Raw genomic sequence first — 25,482 nt, 5'->3', positions numbered from 1 at the left:
AATAAATAAATAAAATTTTTAATGGAAAATTAAAATTTTCGTTGAAATGGCTGAGTAATGTTATTAAAAAATATATATGGGTTGAAATGCTAATAAATAATACAACCAACAAAATTTTTGACAAGAAGTATTGGATTTGACGAATATGTTGATGTGCAGAACAATTTTATGTTCTAAATTCAATTAAAATGTAAGATTGGAGATTGAATATGAAATTTTTAATAATTATGTATCGTATAGTAAGAATCACTTTTTAAGAAATTGTAATTCTATTTATTTTTTGAAACTAACAAAGTAACTAGTATCCATCCCTATAAGCTCTTGTACATTGCTCAACTCGCACGGAACTTTATTCGTTCATTTTCCTTTCCTTTTTCGTGTCAAACAAGAAATAATGGTTAAATTCCTTTGCTCGAAACGCTATTTCTCTCTCTTTCTGTTTGTCGTGGATTATTTTCACTAATATCTCTTAAAACCGTCAGCTTTATTTTCAACCCTTGCTCTTGATTCAATTTCAAAAAAATCATGGACTTTGAATCTCATAAGCCAAAATTAAATTTTTCCAACGCAACACTTTACACAACCTTTTTTTTTTTTTTATGAATTTGTAATTTCTTTTTTAAAGAAAAAAATTTTACATTTATTTTTTCTTTAAACTTGGAAAGCACCAGGAATCAGTTTTTCATAATCAATGAGATGAGAGGTTTTAATATTTCTGTTTGTAAATTGAATTGGAAAATTATGCGTATATTATTTCTTTTTTATTAAATTTCGTTTTACAATAATCGAGTTATTTGAATTCAACTAATTTGATATAAAGTAGATATTAATGAAAAATATAGATAACTAAAATGTTACCATCGATAGGAATATCTGTGAAAATTAAAAAATTTCTTAATGAATTGTTAAAAGTTTCATAAGTTTCATAATGAACTGTTGAAAAAAACGGTCAATTCGAGCAAGAAAGTGAATTATTAAACTTGGTATGGAACATTATTAAGAGTTAGTTGCACAAGATGAAGAAGGATAAAGAATTCAGAAAGATATGACGGTTTTTTTTAATATGAGTAAAATTAAAAGAAAGATTATTAACAAACAGAAAACATAAAAAGTTCGTATCATTTTGAGAATACCGATACAAATTTTATTTTATTTTCTATTGTGAATCGAAAAAAATAAAAATATTAAAGATTTTTATGGAAATTATAATTAAAACAAAGAAAATTATATTTTTATAGAGACAAGAAAAAAATTAAAAAACTTTGTAATATTTTGTGTGAATATAACTTCTCGAGCACTCTGTTGAGTATTGAGTTTGATATTTCATTATACATAGATATGTACGATAACGCTTCGCAATATTCTCCAGTATAGCATTTCATCGTATTATCAATGAATCCTCCACTTGTTAGATAATTCCATGAACTTTTTCGCTCTCAGATTTCATTCCCTTGACCATTCTTTTAATTTTCTATAAACTGATGAAAACGAATCGAGATCGAAATTGTTGAAGCGATTCCCATTAAATTCTTCGGTGTTATTGGCGTTTATAAACATCCAGAGAATCCATGGATCGCATACTACGAACGCGAGTAGGCCTCCAGAGAATGTGATCAATGTGCTGGGATCAAAAGTGGCCCATGCGCATATGTGTGCACACCCAACGTTCAAAATTTCACTCTTCATTCTTCTCAATACCACTTTGATCCATAAATCCTCCTTCTGAAACTAAAAGCCTCTTTCTCAAGAGAAATTAACACGTTCGATCGAGAAGAAGAGGTTATACGACTACATTTAAAAACAAGATATATATTAATATATATTAATAAGATACAAGATATATATTAATTTGAGGTCGTCGTAAGTTGAAATATATTAATTCTACATATCCATAACCCTTTTTGTAAACAAATTTAACCTGATTGAAGATTGGAAAATTTCACGAATATCCGGGTATCTGGTATTTCGTATTCGGGCGAGTTCGGAAAGAATCGGATAGATTCGGAAAAAATCGTGCGGATCGACGGATATCCGAGTTTCATTTATATTCTTGGATAGATTTCTTTTTGAAAGAATTTTCTAGATTCTTATTAATTAATAAATCATTGCGATGCATTATTCTGTGATTCAGCTCGAGCAATATTTATGGAAAAATAAGTTTTTCGATTATAAATTAACACTCTTAAAACTATTACATAAAAAACATTTATTACATTTTCTGACGCAAAAAGAATCCAGAAATTCATTTTGCTGAAGTAAAATTAAAAACTTTACTATCTTTACAGTTGTGCGAAAGAGATATTGATTCTTAATTTTAATATAACTCTTAAAGTTTTGATTTTTTTTTTTTGTAAATATTTTTTTAAACATAAAAAAAACAGCGTAGCTAAAGAATGTATAGAATCAAAATAAATAAATAAATCTTGCCAAAAATAATCCCTCCTACGTCACAAACCTAGTTATTTAACTTTTATTATTTATCTTCTATTCGTGAGGTAAAAAAATAATAGGGATATTCTAGAGACTAGAATAAATCTAAACTCTTGGTATGTAAAAATGTTTATTCAAACTTATTTTTCAAATTATAAATAATTTGATGGAACAAGATGGCGATAGAGAGAAATAACTTTACTTTTAACAAATTTTATTTCAATTCTAATATAAATGTTCCATATAATGATTAAAATTTTTTTATAATTCTATGGTTAGAAATTTTATTATCTCAATAATTTTGATATTTCGTAAATTTTTTTTTATAAATAAAAGTGTTTCGTAAATTCAAAAATAATAACAACCATTGTTCTAGAAATTTAATTCCTTATTTCATTTCCTATTTATCTCATCTCCGTATACTATTCTGTATATATTAACTCTATATATAATATTATGTGGTCTGACCAGATATGGCCTGCATTTAAAGTCATCAAGTTATAGGGTGCTCGTCCTGCATATTACATATACGTAGCATTAAGAGATTAAGATATCAGTCATTTATCGACCGTTCATCCGGTTTCGGTTATCACGACATTATCCAAGTTAAACGTGTTAACTGCTTTTAGAGCAGAAAGAGACTCGGTAAGCCACGATACGGACCGCGTATAAAATGAAGTGGCGCAGGATGAACGATGATAGGTTGGTTTATCGGTGAATTATGTCGCGTGCTAGAGGGATGGAAAAAGTGGCTGTTGATGAATAGTGATATTTTTGTAGGGTGATACGGTAAGGGAATTTGGCTGAGTTGATTGAATTTCTGCGTGGAATGGGATGGTGGTTAAGTGTGGAATGTTCGAGCATGATGAAGGTTCAGGGAATGATGGTGGTTGAAATTAACGAGTAGTTTAAAGTTTTGAGGATATTGGTTTCAAATGATTTGAAGTTTAAAACAGGATATATGTAGGGTAAAGTACTGAGAAGGATTTTTGTGATTCATAAAATTTTTATGATAAAAGGATGAATTGAAAATTTTACAGGGAGAGAAAGAATTTATTTTTAGTAATTTTTTGAATTGTATAGAAATTGAAATAAAAATATAAAAATAATTATTATTCATTGAAAATTATATGAAAAAATATATCTCTTTAATTAGTGTTTTCTTTTCCATGTTAAATTAAACTAATAATTTTATAAATAATTTTTTTTTATAATTAATTTCCTTAAATGGTTGTTACAAATAGATTTTTGTTACTAATTATTAAAATAACAACCAATTATTTATTACACGATATGTAAAGAATAACTATTTTTCTAAAATAGTATAAATTGTCGATTAATCGCAATGTATTATCATTGAACAAGATTTGCATAAATCAGCATATCATTTCTATGATAAAATATCATAATAGTAATGGTTTACAATAGTAAATTGCCTCAGAGAGACATGGTATATCGTGATTCTTGATACTATAGATTATAGTATCACGTATATCGCAAATAGGAGTACATGGGGTATTGGCACAGGACAATATAGATCGACATTGTTTAACAATAGCTGATCTATGATCAAATTATGTTTCTTTATATTTACCAGAAAGACTTAACAATATTCTATTTCTATTTAAAAATTTTACACATTTTTGATTAATTTATAATTGAAACTGATAAAGACTTAGATTAATATCATTCTTGTAAAATGTTATAATTTTATTTTTATTATATGCAATTCGATCTATCACTCATTTTAAAGTTTCCCATTTCTTAACAATATTAAAATAATGCTCACTAAAAATTACGTCATTACAATTCAATTTTTAAGATCGATCATATATTCTTATCACTGAAAATACTAGCCTTCTTCTTTTTTTAATTCTTTCATTTTTTACTCGAGGTGAAAGCAAACAGTAATCGAAGATTCAATTAATATTTGAGAAAAAATCTCGACGGACGAATAAAAAATTTCTTTGTACCTCTGTATTTTGTGCTACTAGTCACTTTTTAATTTGTGCCTTTGTTTACCAACCGAGTCGAAAAGGCAATAGTAGTGCGTGCGCAAATTTACCTATTCCGCGGCAATCGTTTCCCTCACGTTGCTGATAATTAAAAAACGTTTCACGCTGTGGATGTGTTAAAGTCAGAATGGTTATTTTTACATGAAGAAACATGGAATGTCATCAATATGCTATAAATTTTTTTTTGGATTAAGTGGAATGATATCTCGTCCCTTTTAACGAAGGTAAACAGTCAGTTGCATGCCTTTAAATATAAACAACATTATTAGCAGTCGTCAGAGAGCGCTGTTTGCAAATGCAACGGGAAACGAAGTTACGTAACGGCGAATCCGCAATTATCCACGCCTTCGAATTTAGTATCGAGGTTATAATTATTTGATTTGATATAAATTAAAGAGGAAAAAAAGTAAATGAATGCTAAAATTTAATGCTAATAAATAATAATAATAAAACGATTTTTTATAGCTTATAGAATATAAAGATTTTAATTGCAATTGCATAAAAGGCGATTATTATTCCTTGCGATATAGTTTCGTATAAAAATTAGAAAATTCAAAGACAAAATTAATAGATATACATATTGTACATATATTCTTTGATTATAAAATTCATATTTTTTAAAAATTCTAAAATTATTTTCGCAATTTTTGGAAATATCAGTAATATTCTTATTTCTTATACCTCAGAGTATTTTAATTTCCTTCTTTATAGATATTTATTTTATCTTTATGAAAATTCATAATTTATATCGAGATTTTAATGAAATATAATAAAATATTTATAGAATCTATTCTCATATAAATTTTTTAAAAGTTTTCTCATCATTCTCGTAGTAAAATATATTTTGAAAAAATCTTTATAAAGACTTAATTAAATTAAATTATTATTATATTTTAATGATATAATTCGGATTGATAATAGATTAAGAAAAATTTAAAATATTAAATCAAAGTTAATAACAACAATTTAGTCAATTTTTCTTTTTCATTATTTGGATTTTTTTATTCTAAAAAATATTCCTATTTGAAAAAGCTAAAAAATACGCACGACTTTAACGTTATCAATAGTATCGTTTCAAGATCTATCGATACCGCTGGGTATATAATAATTTACGATCTCGATATATATCATAAAAACTTAGTATACACATTTATATATCATATTTAAAAAACGATGGATTCCAGACAGCAAAGGGACACTTGGCTGCAACCAAGTACTACTTACATACTATGATAGGTTAAGCATCTCTCTAGGTTAAGCTGAGAGGTTCGAGAAAAGATGGATGGCCCACATGAATGATACTTTTCACGGGTATTTGAATCCATTCCCTGCGTCTTCGATTTTCCAGTGATGTGTATCTGAAGCTGTTCTACATACACTCGAAATTTTTAACTCTCTCTTCTGCTCACTCAATCTTTTTCTTTATTCTGCACTCCCCCCTCCCCTCCTTCTTTTCTTTTCTGTTCCTTCCATCTTTTTCGTTATTGTATTTTTGAGAAAGAACATCCATCTACTAATATCATTAATAATCTCTCTCTCTTAAATTACTTTAGTCAATTACTTGATTATCATTCACACTTTTAGAAATTTTCTTCCAAAGACTTCTTCTTGCTAGATTAATTCTGTGAAAAATGTTAATTCCAAATCATTGGTATCAAATAATCCATCAGATTAAGACCTTGACAAATTTCTGTATTCCAGAAAGGAATTCCATTGTAAGGAATTTTGGAAAGAATTTTAGTAACGAGGGACTATCTTCCCTTTTAAGAGAGAGGGAATTTCAATAATAAAAGAACGACAGATATTAGGGGAGGAATTTTCGTATATAAAGAAAAAACATTTTATGTGTGCACATATATTAAAAATAAAAGCTTTATTTTAATTATAATAGAGGTATAATAATAAGTTGATCGAAAGTTTATGTTTCAAGTATTATAAATTGTAATTTAGATTGTTGCAAATTCATAATCTTTGATATATTAATTATTGTAACACTTGAGACATAAGCTTTTTATCGAGTTATGATATGCTCTTAAATTTTGTTGAATCAATAAATTTTATGAATTTTATAATACAAGATTAAATGATATAAAATATAAAAGTAATAAAAGAAAATTAAAAAAAAAAAATAATAAGAGAGAAATATAAAGAAGGAAAGATATAGCTGTAAAAAACATAGCAAGAAAAAAAAAAGAACAGAGTCGTTATTTTTGCGATTCTAATTTCGACTTCACAGCTCTGGAAAAAGAAAAAGAATGAAGAAGGCACGAAGAAAGATATCAAGTAATGGGAGGAAAGTAATATAAAGACACGAAAGAAAAAATTCATGGCAATAGAAGAAGTAAGTACGAATATAAAAGATAACAGTTTCACATTACCATGACTGATTGTGGTTTCGAATTTTCTTCAGATTTCCGACCATTCTCTCGTCTGATTTTATGATCTCGCTATATTATTACGTAGATTACTATATATATAGATATAACATAACCTAAAAATGTACGAAATAAATACAGAGAAAGAAATTAAATTTATATGTGGATGTCACGTTTTATGAGACTCTAATTATATTATACTTATACTACTAAGCTGTTGTTTACTATGTCAGATGAAATAAACAGGGCAACATTTTTATCTCAAATACATCCAAGATAGGATTCTTATATTATCTAGAAATTGAGGAAAATTATATAAAAATGTGACAATATATACTTCAATCTCATAAGTATCATTAAAAATTAATATTATTTAAGGAATATTATTTATTATTTTTTAGAATTATTTATTAATATGAAAAATTAATATTATTATCTTGTATTAAAATTTTCTCAAATTTTAATTGATTTTGCTTTACAAGATTTTATTTTCTTTGGCATAAAGTTTTATTTTTTAAATCTAGAATTTGAGATTGTTCCTTATAAATATATTATATATTAATAATCTGTGATACTATATTTATCATTATAGTTATCGTTCTTTCAAAGTTTATAATTGCATAATTTACTGCAAATTGGAATAAACGTTGCTGTATGAACATTTTGGTTTTAACGAGAACAGAAATTTGTTGAGAAAATTATGTTGAAAGTTTCACATTTTACAACATGTGAGCATGTAATTAATCAGTGAATAAATTTATACGATTTTCTAATTTCTAGATCCAATTGTAAATACAGCAAAAATACAATTATATAAATATATATGTAATATATATTCAGTATGTAATATACTTACTAATCTAGTAGTGTTAGTAATAGCTGAAACTCGAGCTTTTTTTTTTTATCTAACATCGATGATCATAAAAAGTGGTAATTAAAACGAAAGACAAAGAAAGACCGAGAGCTCAAGTGTTAAAGAAATACAGCAGATATATTGTTTCATACGAAATTACTTGGTTTAATTTAAAAGAGATCACTCCCCAGTTGATACGAATAATTCTCTAGCATATATATATATACTGTATGCATTTACTTAATACATATATCTCTGTTAAAAAAAGCTTGAACACGGGACTTCGAATTGGCCGATTACGAAGCAGATCCCTCGCCAGGCAAAGGGTTAAGACTTTTCCTTGAAACTTAATTATGCGACGTGTACAACGGTCTGATATTTTCATGTGTCTGTTTCTTTCAATGGCCACGGCCCCATTCCACTCGGCGCATTTTTCTTTTCCGCGCTTCGTCGCCCCTTTATTTACTACGACTTCCTGTGTGCTCTCTTTTTGATTTATCTACTCACCGTCGCGTTTCACCGTCCCGTTTTCCCTGAATATTTAAACCGAAGACACACTGTCACTCCTCTGTTCCATTTTTCCCTCCTGCTCCCCCTCTCTGCACGCCCGTGTTTCTCGTTTGTTTCTCTTCTTTTCTCACCTTGAGGACCATGTAGTACGAAGTTTTCGAAAAAAGCTTTTTTGAGGAAAAGAAGGGAAAAATTGTTAGGAGCTAAAAATGCGGTTTTCATAAAAGCTGTTTGAAATTTTTTGAGAAAAGAGAAAAAAATTCTTTATCAATTTTAAGTGTAGATTTGGCTTTCTCCTTTGTTTAATTTAGCTTTTTAAAGTTTTTTTATTTAAGTTTTTTGAATATTTTTTCTTTCTTTCTTTTTTTTTTTTTTTTTTTTTTTGAAAGAATTTTAGCAGAAAAAGATTTTTTCTTTAGAAGAAGATATTTTTCTCTAAAGTAAAATCTTCATTCAACCCAAAGTAAAAATCAAATATTAATAAAAAAAAAATTGTTAATTATTGGAAATATGCAGTTTTTTATTTTTAAAAATTTTAATTCTAAAAACTAAAATAATGAAACTAATGAACTAAAATAATGAAAATCTGAAAAATTCTATTTTTCTTTTTTTTTTTATTTTAAAAATTATATTATAAAAATATTTCACAAAATTTTAAATTTTGTTGTTTTTCATATATTTATAATAATATATAGTATATAAATAAATTTCTAAAAAAAAAAGAATAAAACAATTTTTTTTCTATTAAAAAATTGAAAATTTTGTAAGCATAATTAATATTTTATTATCCAGTAACTATTATAATTCCTATATAACTTTCTTTATTATTTATCTATTCTCCGTTTCATTTTTTCTCTTATTCTTTCTTATTCTATTTCTTCTAAAATCTTCCTATATAAACTCTGCTCATATGATAAAAATAATGTTTTCAAAAGATTTTGAAATTCTAAATATAAGATTTAAAACTCAAAATTGTTATTAATATTATATATCCGCTTTGAAAGAGCACAATAAATAATTAATCAGCTATGATAATTTTAAAATAATTATAATTTAAATAATAGATCAAATAGTAGATTAAATAGTAAATAATCCAAGAGAAAATTTTATACATTTAAATTGTTTTACTAATGTTAATGTATTTTTTTTTTATTGCCTCTCTAAATCTTTCTGTTTGAGAAATCTCGTTTTTGTACAATTTTTTCTTTTTTCGATAGTTTTTAGCGGGCTTTGAATGTTAGACAAGAGTGTGAGAATAAATCGGTCGGATATAGACGGTTTTGATGCTCTTCTGTGGTGTTCTCTGCGTTCGCACGTAGCGTGTGAGTATGAAAATTACGAAGCTCTTTTATGTCTGATTTTGTATTCCCTAGTTCATCCATCTAAAATTTTTTTTTTTTATTTTTTTTTCTCAATTAAACATACTGAAAAATGATCAAGAAACTGCTTTAAATTCGAATTCGATATCGAATAAAAATCTCATTCGATAAATTATAAGATTTAAATTAATTTTTCATTCATTATAGACATTATAGAATTCAATTAACACCATGAAAAGGATATTGAAAAACTACAAAATTGTATCTGTATTCGTTCAAAATAATTTTTAAAAATATTCTATTATCAATAATCCAAACATGAATTTCATTTCAGAATTATTATAAATCTTCTTACTATAAATTCTTTTTAAACTCTCAAGATAAATATTTTAAAAATTCGCGCGTTATTGTTAGAAATTTCTTAAGATATTGCACAGCTAGACTATTTCTCACTCGACTATGATTCACGCTATCTGCATCTCATTTCCTCTTCCACTTTGCATTGATTCTCTCACTTCTCAAACACTATCCATATCTCTATATTTTCAAACAGACACGAATTTTCAAAAACGTCCTATCCTGAGTTAAAATAAATAATCTAAATCCTTTGATAACACGTAAAACAATCAGTATTTTGATACAAGCACAGAGCGATATAGTGAATTCAAGAAAAATGAATTTTTCATCTGCTTTTTCCTAACCTCCATTTCTCTTTGTTCTTTCACTTTTTTTGTCCGGTCCTATCCTTCTGCTCCTTCCTCTCACAGTTGTTTCCTCGATCCTTTTCACGCCTTTCTAATTACTCCCCGGTTCAACGTATAAAAAATGACGACGAACAACCATCGGTCAATTAACTTACAAACAAAAAAAGAGGAAACTTGGGATTCTCGAGCGAACGAGACACAATGCGCGTGAAAATCTGAATAGTCATGAACGGCTGGCGTCGCGCGCATCAGAGAGAGGGGGAAAGAGACTAGAAAATAGGGAAATAGAGCTTTGTCATTGTTCGTTTACATTAAGTCATGTCACGTGTCTTTTCGCGCTTTTGAGAACGTATCGATAAATTTATTGAGATTAATAAAGAATGAACGAAACATATAATTATTTAACATTCATAGATTGAATCGAAGGATTATAAATTCATTTTAGAAAATTGCAACACATTATTCATGTAAAGAAGAATAATAATATAACGTTTTGGAATATGATAGTTTTAAAAATGATTTGAAGATGAAGATCCAAAATGGCGTGGATTAGGTTAGTTTGATTTTTCGTTGACGATTTTTATTTATCGTTTAGATATACGAAGAAATAAATAGAATAGAATATATATTATGTTTTTATATTTATTTGTTTATAATATGAATAAAATTACATATACGAGTTTTTTCAATTCTATATCGTTTCGAAATCAATATAAAATTAAAAAAATAAATATATTAAAGAATTATATCGAAATTACATATATCTATAATGAACAATATATATATACAATATATACAATAATAATAATTGTACATATACAATATATACAATAATATAATAATATATAGGTATAATTTAAAATTATAGTTTGTTATAATAAATATTTATAATGAATTTTTCAATATAATTTAATTTATTTAATTTATGTAAAATGTATAATACATTAAAATTTTATCTATAAAAATAGAAAAAAATTTAAATCCATTTATTTTTACTTTCCATTAATTAATTAATTTTGAAACAATTCTGCTTTTGTTTCTTATTTTTTTATAAGAGATTATCAATAGCTAGCAGAACAGTTAAGAAAAGGATATATAGCGGTTATTTATATTGCTAGTTCAAAATCTGTCTAGCTCGTCTTTTATGAAGGTTTCAATAAAGATTGCAGGTGTGAGTTTTCTGATGTGAAAAGCTAGTTCTACCAAGTTTCTTCAGTATTCACTGAAATGTGTAACAAGATGGAACCAACTCTGTTGATACTTCCATTACTGAGTATATTTACATACATATATTTCTATCTTATATCACTTTTTTTATCATTTTTTTTTCACTTCTTTTTTTGATCATTATTTAACTTTTATACACATTGCTAATTATACGATACATCAAATTAGACTTAGAAATTTATTTATTTATTCATTTTTTTCCACTTGTTTATTTATCTTATTGTTAATTAATTTACATTGTTAAAAATATTAATTTATTTCCTTTTTAGTAGATTTAAATATTTTTCACAAAAATTTATATTTATTTTTTTGCCTAAATATCAATTTAATTTGGTTTATTTTTATTAAATTAATCATTTTGATTTTTCATTTTGAATTTAATTTTCACTTTTTTTTTTTTTTATTACTGTTCATGTTTTTATATTAACAGATACAGGTTATTTAAAAATCATCATTGAAACTTAATTTAGGCTATTATATATATTCTATACAAATATTATTTTTATTATTTATGTATTATTTTTGAATCATTATAATTAATCAATACATAGAATCTTTCAAATATAAATAAACAAAATTTAATAGTTGAAGTTAAAAATAAAATTATTCTAATAATTTAATTTTTCAATAATTATTTTATTATTCAAAATATTGAATAACTTCAAATAATTGCAAATAATTAAACAATCGAAAAATTAATTACTTAAAATAACTTTATTCGAAATTTTTAATTAATTATTTTTTTTAACAGATCAATGCCCAACTCTATCAGAAAGTTTCAGAAAACAATTTATTGAAAATTGTGTTCTAATTAGTATAAAAAAATTTTTTTCATTAGAATTGAATATTTAATAAATTGATAATATTTAATAAAATGAAAGTTTAGAAACCTGGTTTTTTTTATCAATTCAATTTTATTTTTCCATTGAATTATTGTCCCTTTTATTTTGTCGAATATTTTATTGATCTAAATAAATTAAAAGCAAATTTAAAAAAGAACGATAAAATTCAGTGTTATAGTCCAAATATTCTCAATCGAAGTGAAATTTGAAACATGTTTTAAATTTTTGAATTGCTTTCAAAAGAAAATATAACAGAAAAATTCAATTTTATGTGAAAATTGAGATTTTTAACTCTTTAAAATGAATTCAAATTGACTATTATGATATACAATATTTCTTTCCGAAGTTTAAAAATTCTTTCAAAATTCTTGTGAAATAAAAAAATAAAATATAAAATAATTTTTGGATGATTAAAGTTACAATGACCGAAATTACAATAATAGATAATAAATATTAAACTGATTTCGCTATCATTTTAACTTATTTTTGATTATTTAGTTTAATTTATATTTTCTAAAACTTATTTTTCTGAATCGATTTTCAATGAAATACTATAAACCAAACCCAATAAACTTGGATCCAAAGTTATGAAATGAAGACTATGTCTCTGAATAATTCAATTTCTCTTTTCAATGAATTTCCGTATGAAAAGAATACATGACGTCCATATTATTGAGAGATACTACTAGATTAAGCAGAGACATAACGCGACGCTTGTTTTTAGTAGAAGCTTAATCACGTGATTTATTTCTGTTTAATATAGCAATAATATTGGTAATAATGTGATATTGTATATTTGAAAATTCGTATAGAAATTCGCTGTGAAAAAAAGTTATTTTTACTGCATGAGCCCAAATATTATAATATTGCTTTATATTAAATAACGTTTATATAGACATAATTCATATACATATAGGATAAAAAATTTTTTTATTAAATATCTTACAAACTAATAAATAATTGAAGTTACAATTTTATATTTTGTTTCCATCATTTTCTCCAAAATTCAATTCATATTTTAATTTTATTTTATCCAAATTTTTATTCCAAATTTTTTTATATTAATAAAAAATTATAAGTGGAAGACATTATTTTTTAAATACAACTTGCGATTAAAAATCTTTGATTCAACATAATCCCTATTTCTTCATTGTGTCAAATCTGCCATATAGATATAATCCTATCAATGATATATATTCAAAGCAAGATTTGAAATACTGATTTCAATGGGCATTGATAACATGACATGAGTGAGAGAAACAATTGGTATATAGCGTAGAACATGTTAAAGGAACAGCTTCGAGGAAATGTAACTGTCAATAGACGGAACTCTCCCTCAGTTGTGAAATCTGAGAGCTCTTGACTGGTTCGAACATTAGTACTTTCGCATATCTGATATCTTGTCGACTAACAATTACTGTACGGAATAGTTTCACTATATAGAATCCATTTCATCTTTGAATGAAGGACACAAAATGGAAATTAAATAAGTTAAAAAGGAACACAATAAAAAGTTAAAAATAAAAAAAATATTTTTCAATGTCTTATTCAAATTTATCTTATAGTTATTTTTTAACAAAAATTGTCATGAGAAAAAATAATCGATCGCGAATCGCATAAACAAATATAAAAGTGAGGTTAAACCTTGTTCACCAATGATAACGGTAATACAAAAACAATAATATTTATAAGTATGAAACTATATCATTGTATAAGATGAGATATAGCGAAGTCATAAAATCAATCAAATCAATAAAGTAATGAGATATTGTATGTCAGAACTAGATTTAAGAAATCTATAATCATTATAAACTTCAGAAAATTGAAAAGAGAATACAATCTATAGTTATAAATGCAGTATAACACATTTGATATTAATTGATGCCGCTTCCTAATAGTTTAATTTATGACTTCATTGTATTATGACTCGTTTATACGTCCAATATTTTAAATATATGGACGGAAATAAATATATGGAATAAATATATGGAATATATATCTATTTAAAATTATTTATAAAATCAGAAATTTTACTTTAAAAAAAACAATTTCCTATAAGGAAATATTTTTTTAATTTCTTATATTTCTTTTTCTTCTAAATATTCTTCTAAGTATTATTTATAAATTTGTTAATCTCAGACTTTTGCAAATATAACATTTGCTATCCTTCTAGTAAGTTAACATTTCAAATATAGAGAAAAAAGAGGTTATGAAACGTTTTCGCTTCTCAGATAGTATAAAACAAATTTGTAAATAAATTTTCGTAAATAATTATCAATACATATTTCTAATAAAATCCTTTAATCGAATAATAAAATTTTTAGCAGAATTATAAAATTCTGATGTATAGTTTGAAAAAAAAACTAAAAACAAAAAAAAAAATATCTAATTTTTAGTTAATTTTTCTATAATAAAAGAGTTAAAGATTTTTGAAATTTTCAATAAAACATTAATTGAAAGAGAATTGATTAGCTTGTAATATATAGTATAATATGTTATTTTCATTTGTTATCAAAAAAAAAAAACATTACTACCTGATGGAAAACTAGTGTTCATCGTTATTGTAAGCTGGTCGAAACTAGACAACTCTGCCCAACATACATGGTTGTATTGTAGCATATAAAAGAACAGCCAAATTTCTCTCTCCAATACTTTTTTTTTACTTTGGCAAACGGCGATCATTTTTGTTTCATGAAACCGTGATAGAAACATACGGATGCTTTTTTTTTCTCATTGCTTTGTCGACAATACGAGTGAACGCTTCTCAATCCTGTGTGGTTATTAAACATTTTTCACTGTCGAGACTTTCTATATCAGACCTAAATCCTCGGCTTTGACAAACTACAGTATTTTCTATGCTTCTAAAACTTATTACTCTTTATTAAATTCTCTTTTTTCGATTTTCAAGTTTTTCTTTCAATTATCATCTTATACGTTTTCAATTTACGGAACAATATTCAAAAAGAAATAAAAGAAATAAAAAACCATAAAAAATTTATTAATTGCTCCATTGATTGAGATGCTTTTCGTTTATTTGATCTAAAGATAATTGCATAGAAAGGAAAGGAATCGAAAAAAGATCGCATTGGCTATAGAGGTTAACTCTCATTCTCTACATTCATCTGCGCGCGACACTTCTGTTCAAGTCACGTGTGACTCTGACAGTTCACACAATAATCGTTTTATACGCACTGTAATGTAAGTGAATTGAATGAAATATTCAACGTGCATCGCAAATTGTACTTTCTTTCTTCGTTTGATTTTTCTTTTACAACATTTATTAAAATGTACGAAAAGAAATAATAATAAATTTCCTGGTAAGAGATCATTTATTTTCAATATATATATCTCTAGATGAATTTAGGTTATGTTGTATATCAAAGTTTAATTATTAAAAAAATCCCAACTATTGTTACGCTTTATCTTTTCTTTTTTATATAATAATGCGATATTTATATATTTGTCATTGCATTCATATAATATATCTTGCAATTAGACTCTTGACATTCGTTAGCTTCGTGATTTCGGATATTAACCATTTTTGAAGATTTGAATTGTTAAATTCTAATAAAAATTCTCTCTATAATAAGTATTCGTATAATCATATTTCACTAAACATGATATAATATGATGTAATGATATGATGTATTTTCTTCTTTGCTTATATAACAATATCATACTTCATAACTCTTCATACTTGCATAATATCTTTCACAAATTATTTTATTATTATTAATGTTTATTACTATTAATTTTGTATTATTAATTTTATTATCTAAATTATTTTTAAGCTATTATTTGTTGTTATTATTATTATTAAGTAATTAATGAAAAAATAATAAAATTAATTTTTTGTATTTTCTTACTATTATTTATATTATTCGGTAAAGTTTTTGTAATTAATAATTATCTCATGTATTTCATTCTCGTTTTTTTTTATAATATGTATTTTACAATATATTTTACAACATTTTACAACATGTATTTTAAATTTTATATGTTTAAATTACAACATTGTATCATATCATTTATATTATATGTTTAATGAAATATAACTGTTTTAACAACAAATATAGATATCAACAATTTTTTATTATTTATTTGTTATCAATAAATGAATTACAACTTTTTTATTAAATTAATTATTGTACGAATACTTTTTACATGACAATGTTATATTATTTTCTGTCTTATAATATGTGGCTATAATTTTATTATTCATTAGTTTATTTTTTATTATTATTCATATTATTATTGTATATTATATTATAATTATTCACATTATTATCATTATTGTATATATATATTCATTACATCATTTTAATCTGTTTTGATTATTGAATATTATAGAATTTTTGAACATAAATATAAAGAAAAATTCATAATTAATAACAATGATGAAATTTAGATTTTTTTAACAAATGAAAGTAAGAATTAGATTTTAGAATTTAAGTAAGAAAATTTTATTAAATCTATTTTCGTTTCTTTTTTTCCAAATTTAATTCATTAATTCTTGATTGATTTTTCAAATACATAATTTTATAACAAATTCTGTTGTCATTGTTATAAATTTATCTATCATATGGTTAATAAATTATTATAATAATTTTTTAAAAATACAAGTAATTTTTATTTACAAGAAATTTCAATTTATGCAACATATTAAAATATAAATTTATAAATTAAACAAAAAAGTTAACAAAAGATATATATTTGACAATTTATAATTAAATTATTGCAAATAATCCATGACAAAGTAGTAGATATGTTGCCCTCATTGATATTCGACTGTCTGTCATATTGTCGAAAAATAAATCAGGCTAAGCCAACCTGTCAACACAATTGTACATAAATTATCATGAATAGCAGATGTTAATGACAAACAGAGGCAAAGGATAGGTTATGTTTCATGTTTAAACGTTTAATTGCCGTGGCACGCGAAAAACCAAGCCGGATAACAAAGATGGAAACGATTATGGTCGTGACGAAAACCTCGATAGATGGAAAACATTTGTTTAAAAGCGTGAACAACGATATCACGTGGAAAAGTCTGGGAAAATGTATTCGGCAAATGAGGATAAGTAGCGAAATTATGTAGCACGCTGTATTTTGAAAGCGTCACTTGGGATTTAATAGTTAATTGTATGGATCATATTATCGGTACTAGTCTTTGTAAGTAAATATTATATTAAATAGAATAATTTCATGAACTTGATTATATCGTTAATGAAAATTGGTTTAATTTTAAGTTGAGATAAAATAATTTGAAAATAAATTTTAATGAAATTACTCTTTTCGATTCATGATCTATTTTCTTATTTAGATTTTTTCAGATCTTTCTACTTAAATAAACAGAACTATATATTACTAAAATATTAAAATAGAAAAATATTATTTCAAATAATGATAAATGTTTAGTTTTGTAATTTCTTCTAAAATAATATTTTGATAATATTATTCGGTTCTTTTTTTCTTTTTTTTTAGCTTCATTTCATTGCTAAAATATATATAACATTCATTGTATATTTCAAGAAAACTAAAAAAATATATTTTTTCATTTATTTCATTCATTTAAATATTTTTTTTATTTATTTTTTTCATCAAAATTAAAAAAAATTACTAAATTAGACAATTATTCAATTATGTATAAACGTGCAAATCTATATTTCAATCGATGCTTTTAAAACAGTCAATATGTTTTCAAAAACGGATCATCGACAGCAAAAGACATTAGAAATCCGAGAAACCCAATCGTACGGGAGCAAAGAAACGAAAGAGACAAAGATGGCGTTCGTGCGGATCGTAATTACAGTGTCAGAGGAAAGCTTAAGGCTCTTTTTACGTCGACGACAAATCTTATGGAGGGTTTACGGTTCGTTGTAGATCTTCAATCCGGTTCATTAGAAGTGTCTTGATGTAATGACCGAATATTGAGCCGACAGAATAGAATGATCTTCTCGTCGCTTCTTGTGAATTAATATCTTCTTAAATGCGGTAAAAGAAATTTATATCATATTTTTACAATCTATATTTATTATTATTCGAAGAAAATCTCTCGTTTTTTTATGTTTTTTAATTCTTTTTTTTCTTTTTCGTCTTTTTCTTCGCCAAATTATAGTTTTCATACGATGAAAATAGTTTTAAATATTTTTAGCTAATTTAAGGTTAGATTGGAAGATTTTTAATTAATTGGTTGAATATGCTGTTGAATACTGAATTATTAGTTTATAAATTGCAGAATTTCAAAGAGAAATTTACTTACGTGACTTTTAAGCGTGAATTTGTATAAAATTAATTGAGTTATTAGTAATTTGTGGTTTGCGAAGTTTAGAATATTACAGATCATAATAATTCTAGTGATTTGTGACAGATTATAGCGAATGTGTACGTTTTATTGCAAAATGAATATGTATATTGAATAATATTATTGTTTATTATTATTATTATATTTCTATTGATTGCTATTTATTTATAATAATAATAATAATATTATTATGTTATTATTATTTACACTACTAACATCATACAATTAACGATGTTAATTATCGATATTCAGCGGCAGATAATTATTATAAACGATAATATTAATTACTTACAAAGTAATGTTTTGTGCAAAAAAATAAATTACTATAAAATTTTGCAATTTTTCAATAATATAATATTATAAGATAAAAATTATATATTCGATTTTGCCATAAGAGTTATAAATATTAATTATAATCTGTTGTATATTATTTTATGAACATAAATAATCTTAATCTAATCTGTCTTTTTGAGCTATTGTCGACGTGCAAAACATTCTTAACTTCTTGTATACTCTCTCTCTAGAAATTCCGTCTTGTGACTAAACTGAGTTCTAGTGTGATAATGTTGTCTTCCGAAATTTATATATATATTCACAGTATCTTCCATGTATAAACTTGTTTGCAAATTAAGCCCCATTTTAGTTATTGGAACAATGAGATAGAGCTCAATCGAAAGCTTATGCCCTAAGGATTATAATTGTTGTAGCATTATGGTTTGCCACAAATTCATAATTTTCGAGATATTAACAAAAATTTAATTGCTATTATTACATTGAATTTTGCTATATATATATATATATATATATGTATCGGTATGCAATTTCCATTTATCTATTGTTTCTATAAATACATTGTAGTAGCGGTTTACTTATACTATATAATGAGCGTAATCACCGATAATTTTACTATTGATAAGCATTGACGAAAATAAAGTATTCCTTGAAAGATCGAAATTACAATGATTGAAATTATTGAAATAAATGATGATCAAAATTATAAATAATAAAAAATTCAGCCTCGTATTCATTTAATTTCGATCATTGTAATTTCGATTGTTCAAAGATTATTTTATAAATCCGAAATTGAATACTTAATCGTTACATTTTACAAATACATTTTACACATATTGTATTTCTAGAAATAATAGATAAACAGTGATTACTTATGCATAGACAAAATTCAATGTAATAATAGTAAAAATTTTTATCAATATTACTTGAAAATTATGAATTTTACGATTACAATTTCGAATCATTCGAATTTCTTATCCCTTGTAATTCTCAAGGTATAAATTTTCGATCGAGCTATCGCACAAGTCTTCCATAAAGTCACTAAAGCCGCAAATCGTTTACTTAGACTATCATCTCAATAAGCTTCTCGTTTTATAAAAATTAGGATAAAGTTCCAAAGGAATAGCCCCGATGGCCGATCAATACGAAATTTGGAAAGAATAATGAAGATGGGATCAGATCAAAATATATATAAAATATATGAAAATTTAACTTTCCTCTATTTATTAAGTTTTCGAAATATTAATAAAAAAAAACTGTATATTGAATTCATTTATATTATTAATTCGTAAATAACAATTTTTCGAGAAAAGATATGCAATTCGTTTATATTTTCTTCATCGAGATATGTTTGAATGCATGGATGGGTAGGGGAAGGGCGGAGCATTGCATCCCCACTTCGAAGAAATCTCAACAACAAATCCTTTTTCCATTAAGCAGTGAGCGTATCGGCTATGTCTGCAGATTGTCTCACAGATATAAGCAGAATTCAACATATAATACCAAAAGTTTTTTTTTTTTATTAATATCTTATAAATAAAACTAATAAATATCTAAAGCTGAATTTGACATTTAAAATCCACCTCTCTCTTTCGATTCTCTAAATTTGATCTTAATCAGTCAATTGAAACTATAGAAAGAAATTACATAGATTTATTTGTTCGAAATATCGAATAAACAACTTCAGAAAATACGTATAAACGATATAACATAGTAATCGAAAGATAAGTATTAAATGGAAAAGTGAGAAAAGAATATGGAATCATATATTCTGAATGAAATTTATAGTTATCTTGATAACATTTAGTTATGGATTTCAAATACATTTTTCACGAAATCGATTCACTTGCTGTTTAAATGTCATATAATATATATATATATATATATATATATATATATACACATATACATATGCAATTTCTTATATATGAGTTATATTAAAAGTGTTACTTCTCTCTGATTTCATACTTTTACCTTTGTCATCCATCTCATTTTTCTCATCTTATGATAGATGTTCAGAGTGCCTCTATGCATAATTTATAACGAATGAAATGTTTTTTTTGCATGAAGTAAAATATATCTATATATATTTCTTTCTTATTCGTTGAAAATCTTTTTCCAAGATTTTCTTTCGTAAATAATTCTGACCCTTTTCTGAAATAATTCTCTAATCCTTTATTTTACGAAACTACTTGCAGATATATTGAATCATCAATCGATCAGCTATGTTCATTTCAAAACAACAAATACATTGTCAACAAGAGTTTAAAATTATTTTATGTTTCTTACAAAAAGGAAAATATTATATTATATAAAGTATAAAGAAATTAATTAATAATTTTTTTAAATTTGAGCAAACTATCTTTCGTTTATCAGATATTTTTAGATATTTTTTGTATTAAATGTTTTTTAAATGTTTACAAATAATTTATCTATATTTTTAGAAAATTTTAAAAAATTTTGTTTTTTTATAAAATTTGACAAGTTATCTAGAGAAGATTTTTTTCACCAATAGCGATTGCTACATAATAGCAATTTTTTTTGTAAATATTTTAAAAACTGAAAACAATTTTTTTCAAAAAGAAAATTATTTAAAATCATCAAAATCAGAGAGAAGATACTTTTTTCTGTAGTTTCAAGAAAACAAGTTGTAAGAAATTTTAATAAAAGCAAAAAATAGTAAAAACGCTTTGCAAAAAATGATAATAATTCTCCAATGGATTTTCTCTGTAAATTGTTGATGTCTATCATAAAGAGTTATATACAAGAATCGTTTTTTAACGATAAAAAGAAACAAAAATCGGCAAACTGAGCGATTCTATGTTCGAAAGAAAGAAACTAGATTCGATCTTATTTTATCTCAACTCAAATTTCTTTGAAAAAAATAATTCGCAAAAGAAAATATATTTTAAAGAGCTTCTTCTCGAGTTCATTTACATGAAACGCAGCTAATTGCAGAATAACATCGACTATGAGCTTCTCTTATTCTCTATGGAAATTAGTTTGCAAGTTGCTCTTGAGATTTAATATTTTCCAAAAAGGAGATTATTAAAATATTACTAAAATATTTAAGAAATCAACATGTTTTCTTAAATATTCCTTATAATCTAAAGAAAAACTATTCACAATAGAGAGATGTTAATTGGAAATATTATTGAATAATAATAATAACATTTGTATGTATTATGCAACTGGTAACAAAAGAACAATTAAATTGACAAGGAGAATAAAAAAGTAGAAAAAGTGCAGAAATAATTTATAATAACAATTATATGAAATTCTGATGTTTGGATCAAGTTTTAAATTATATAATTATATACAAAATGTATAATTATTTAGTAATAGGTACTTACATTTGTATATTAGCTTAGATACTAAATCTGAATTATTTTTCAAACACTTGCCAGAAACTATCCTCTACACTTCTGGCTTGTTCTTCGATATAGGAGCTAATGTCGGATGTGACACCTGTTATGATAATATTATCCTTGTTACGTGAAACTTGTTTTGAGGAAATTTTATAATAAAAGTCATGGATATGATTAAAACAGAGCTTTTAATTTCATGAGAATGAAGACAGGGGAAAATAATAAACGTATTGATTGAAATTAATTATAATAGTTTGGTTTTTAATATTCTTTTAGATTACTTTCTTGTATGTATATTACTTTATTCATATATAAATAATATTTATATCTCTTTTTTTGAATTTTTTTTTTTTTTGAAAATATTAAATTTAATTTCCAGGAAATATTTAAACTTTTGATTGAACACAGTTGATAAAGATATACATTATATAATTCATTTAGTTTAGGTGAATTTTATTCAAATTCATAATAATAAACTGTAATTTTTTTTTTAAATAATTTTAAAGATTTTCAGACAGTTATTTAATTTATTTTAATGAAACAATTAAATCATTTTTTTCCTAAATGAATAAAAATCATGAATGGTTCATATTGCTTATACTGAATTTGCGGTGCCATTTAAAATCTCTTGTTTATAATGAGCACTTTCGGTTTTAATGGACAAACTTTTAGAACTGAATTGTCGAAACGGGAAAAATGGCATGAATTAATGGTATTGTCATACATGGATGTTTAATATATTCATTCATTTATTCTAAACGTCACATATATACACAATATTATAATAAAATTGTCTTTCAAAATAAAAGCGACAATTTTTAAAAAAAAAAATTATTTATTAAAATTTTATTTATTAAAATTTATTTCATTAAAAATAATCTGTATTAATAAATATATCTATGATGTAAAAGATCAATAAAGTAGCTAGAATATATAAATATTGAAAATATTTATATAGTCTAATTGTAGGATACTTTAACCTTTAAATTTTCATTAAACTTTAAATCATAACCTTAAACTCTCATGAAACTTCATAATCCATGTTTAAAGTTAACTTATATATTTCATTTACATTGAATATCTGCTATCTTTTTTTTTTTTTATATCATTTTTTGAAATTCATTTAAATGAAATTTTAAAATCTCACCATGAGAATCAAAGTATTCTTCATCGTATAATCTTTCAACATCCGTTTATTTATTCATTTAATTTTTCCTCCGATTTATATGTGTACATAAGAATTGTTTAATTTCAAAACAGAATATTCGTATTCATACTAGTTTATGAGCAATGGAACGAAATAAAATGTTCGTACAAAATTTTCCTTAAAAATATTTCATGAATTTTCACGAAAGACACGGATTGTTTTTGTGATGATTTATATATGATATATCGAAATAGGGGTTGACCCATCCGCCATATTGGAATCGAAACGTTACGAGTTGAGCAAGAATCGCGTTTTATATCGGTTTCGTTGTTTTCCAAAGACTATGGCTATGCCTCGTTCATTATCCAAACGCATAAATTCACCAAACCTTGATACAAAACGCACGAGAAGCGCACTCGAAATCGATAAAACGACCATATACCTCCCTTTGTAACGCTAATTTGTTTCGATAAATTAATAATAAGTTCTGTTCCATTGTTCACTCATGAGTAATTATACAAAACGCAAAACTCAATCGAAAATTTATATTCAGATAGAGAAATAAATTTTATTATTAAATATTATAAAAATATTCATATTCACGAATCTTAATAACCATCAATTGATAGATGGTTAAAATGCTTCTTTTTTTTTTTTTGTTTAATTATTTTAATAATGTTTCATGCATTCATTTACACAAAATAATAACAAATATGAAATATATTTTATATTCATTTTTATTATTATTATATTATTACTATTAAAGTTGATTTTCTAATTCTTTTCTAATTCTTTTTGAAAGGAATTAAAAATATATAATATTTCTTTAAAATATGCAAAAATATATGCAATTCTGACTGTTCAATATGTTTCTAGTATTTTGTTATATTATTCTTTTTTTTTATTTTATTTTTAAAAAAAAATGAAATTTTTATTTAATTTGTACAACAAAATATTATATTGTGAGGTTAAATAAAGAAATATGAATATTTACGTAATTAATTATAAATTATATATATGAGTGAACGTACTAATGAAAGATATGAATAAATGTGCCAATAAACGTTTTGATGTGCCACTATAAATCGTAATCGAAACGTTTGTATGATCGTTGCGGGAAGTTTATGCTAATGAGGCTGCTACCTCGTTAACAATTTCATTTAAATTCCGGAGATGCGATATATCTGTACATATACATGTAACCTACACTCCAACCTCTAAAACTACAATTTTGTTCATTTCGTTCTTCTCCATTATGAAAACCTCCACAAGTAAAAATAAAACTTACTTGATAATTTGTTTAAATTCAAATTACTTGCCACATATCTTAATGCATTATTTTACCTCTATAAAAAAAAAAAAAAAAATTAGAAATAACCTCTACAAGTCAAAGTTTATCTCTAAAATAATTTTTGATACACTTACTCAATTATTCCATTATCTTATAATAATGTAAATAAAAAAATATTAAAAAAAATTATACTTTTCTTATTTGATAACACAATAATTAAATTACTAATTAATTAAATCATCTCGATGTGGATCATAATTACGGATCATAATTAGGATTTCCAGTTCGTAACTATATCTAAGTGGCAAATTCAAAGCTACATCCGAATACTTTCGAGTTTTTAAAAGCACCAGCGTTAAAAATTAATTTAACTTATAAATTTTTTACTTGCGGGCATTGAACTTCTCTGAATTCGAGTTAGAGGCAAAATAAATGTATTTAATTCCGTAAATAATTTGATTTATATTTTGAATTACAAAGATTTTCAGAGCTAAAATAGCAGAAATAAATAAAATTATCGAGTTTTTCGCATTGTAGAGATTCAAGTGTAGTATTTTGAAAACGGGAGGTGAAAAAGTAGCAAAATGAAAAAAAGGTAATCGTGCAAGTTATCAGCGTTCAGAATGTAACTATTGGATCTTAGTGAGAAAACCAATATTACAGTATACACTATACAGAAATATATACATTTCATCCTTTACTTTTTTTGCTCGTTTTTCTTTTTTTTTTTTTTCTACGAATATTTACCGCCGTTCTCTGAACGAATTTTACGTTCCTCTCTTTTTTTTTTTTTTCTTTTTTTTTTC

General features: G+C 24.7%; 1 protein-coding gene and 1 long non-coding RNA gene across 3 annotated transcripts in view; one reads left to right on the top strand and one right to left on the bottom strand.

The window, feature by feature from the left end:
- LOC122716905 (lachesin-like) overlaps positions 1-25,482 on the top strand; it is a 56,604-nt gene that overhangs the window by 21,067 nt on the left and 10,055 nt on the right. The gene's annotated exons all lie outside the window — the stretch shown is intronic.
- LOC122716906 lies at positions 5,941-10,405 on the bottom strand. Its single transcript, XR_006347119.1, has 3 exons — positions 10,204-10,405; positions 8,181-8,350; positions 5,941-6,936 (listed from the first exon to the last, which is right to left on the bottom strand). It is a non-coding gene; the product is annotated as an uncharacterized LOC122716906 (long non-coding RNA).

This window comes from Apis laboriosa, unplaced genomic scaffold, assembly GCF_014066325.1.
Source record: "Apis laboriosa isolate Shangri-la unplaced genomic scaffold, ASM1406632v1 scaffold49_cov149, whole genome shotgun sequence".
NCBI classification, from domain to species: domain Eukaryota; kingdom Metazoa; phylum Arthropoda; class Insecta; order Hymenoptera; family Apidae; genus Apis; species Apis laboriosa.
Note: the sequence above shows the minus strand (reverse complement) of the source record. Positions and strands in the feature narration are given on the sequence as shown.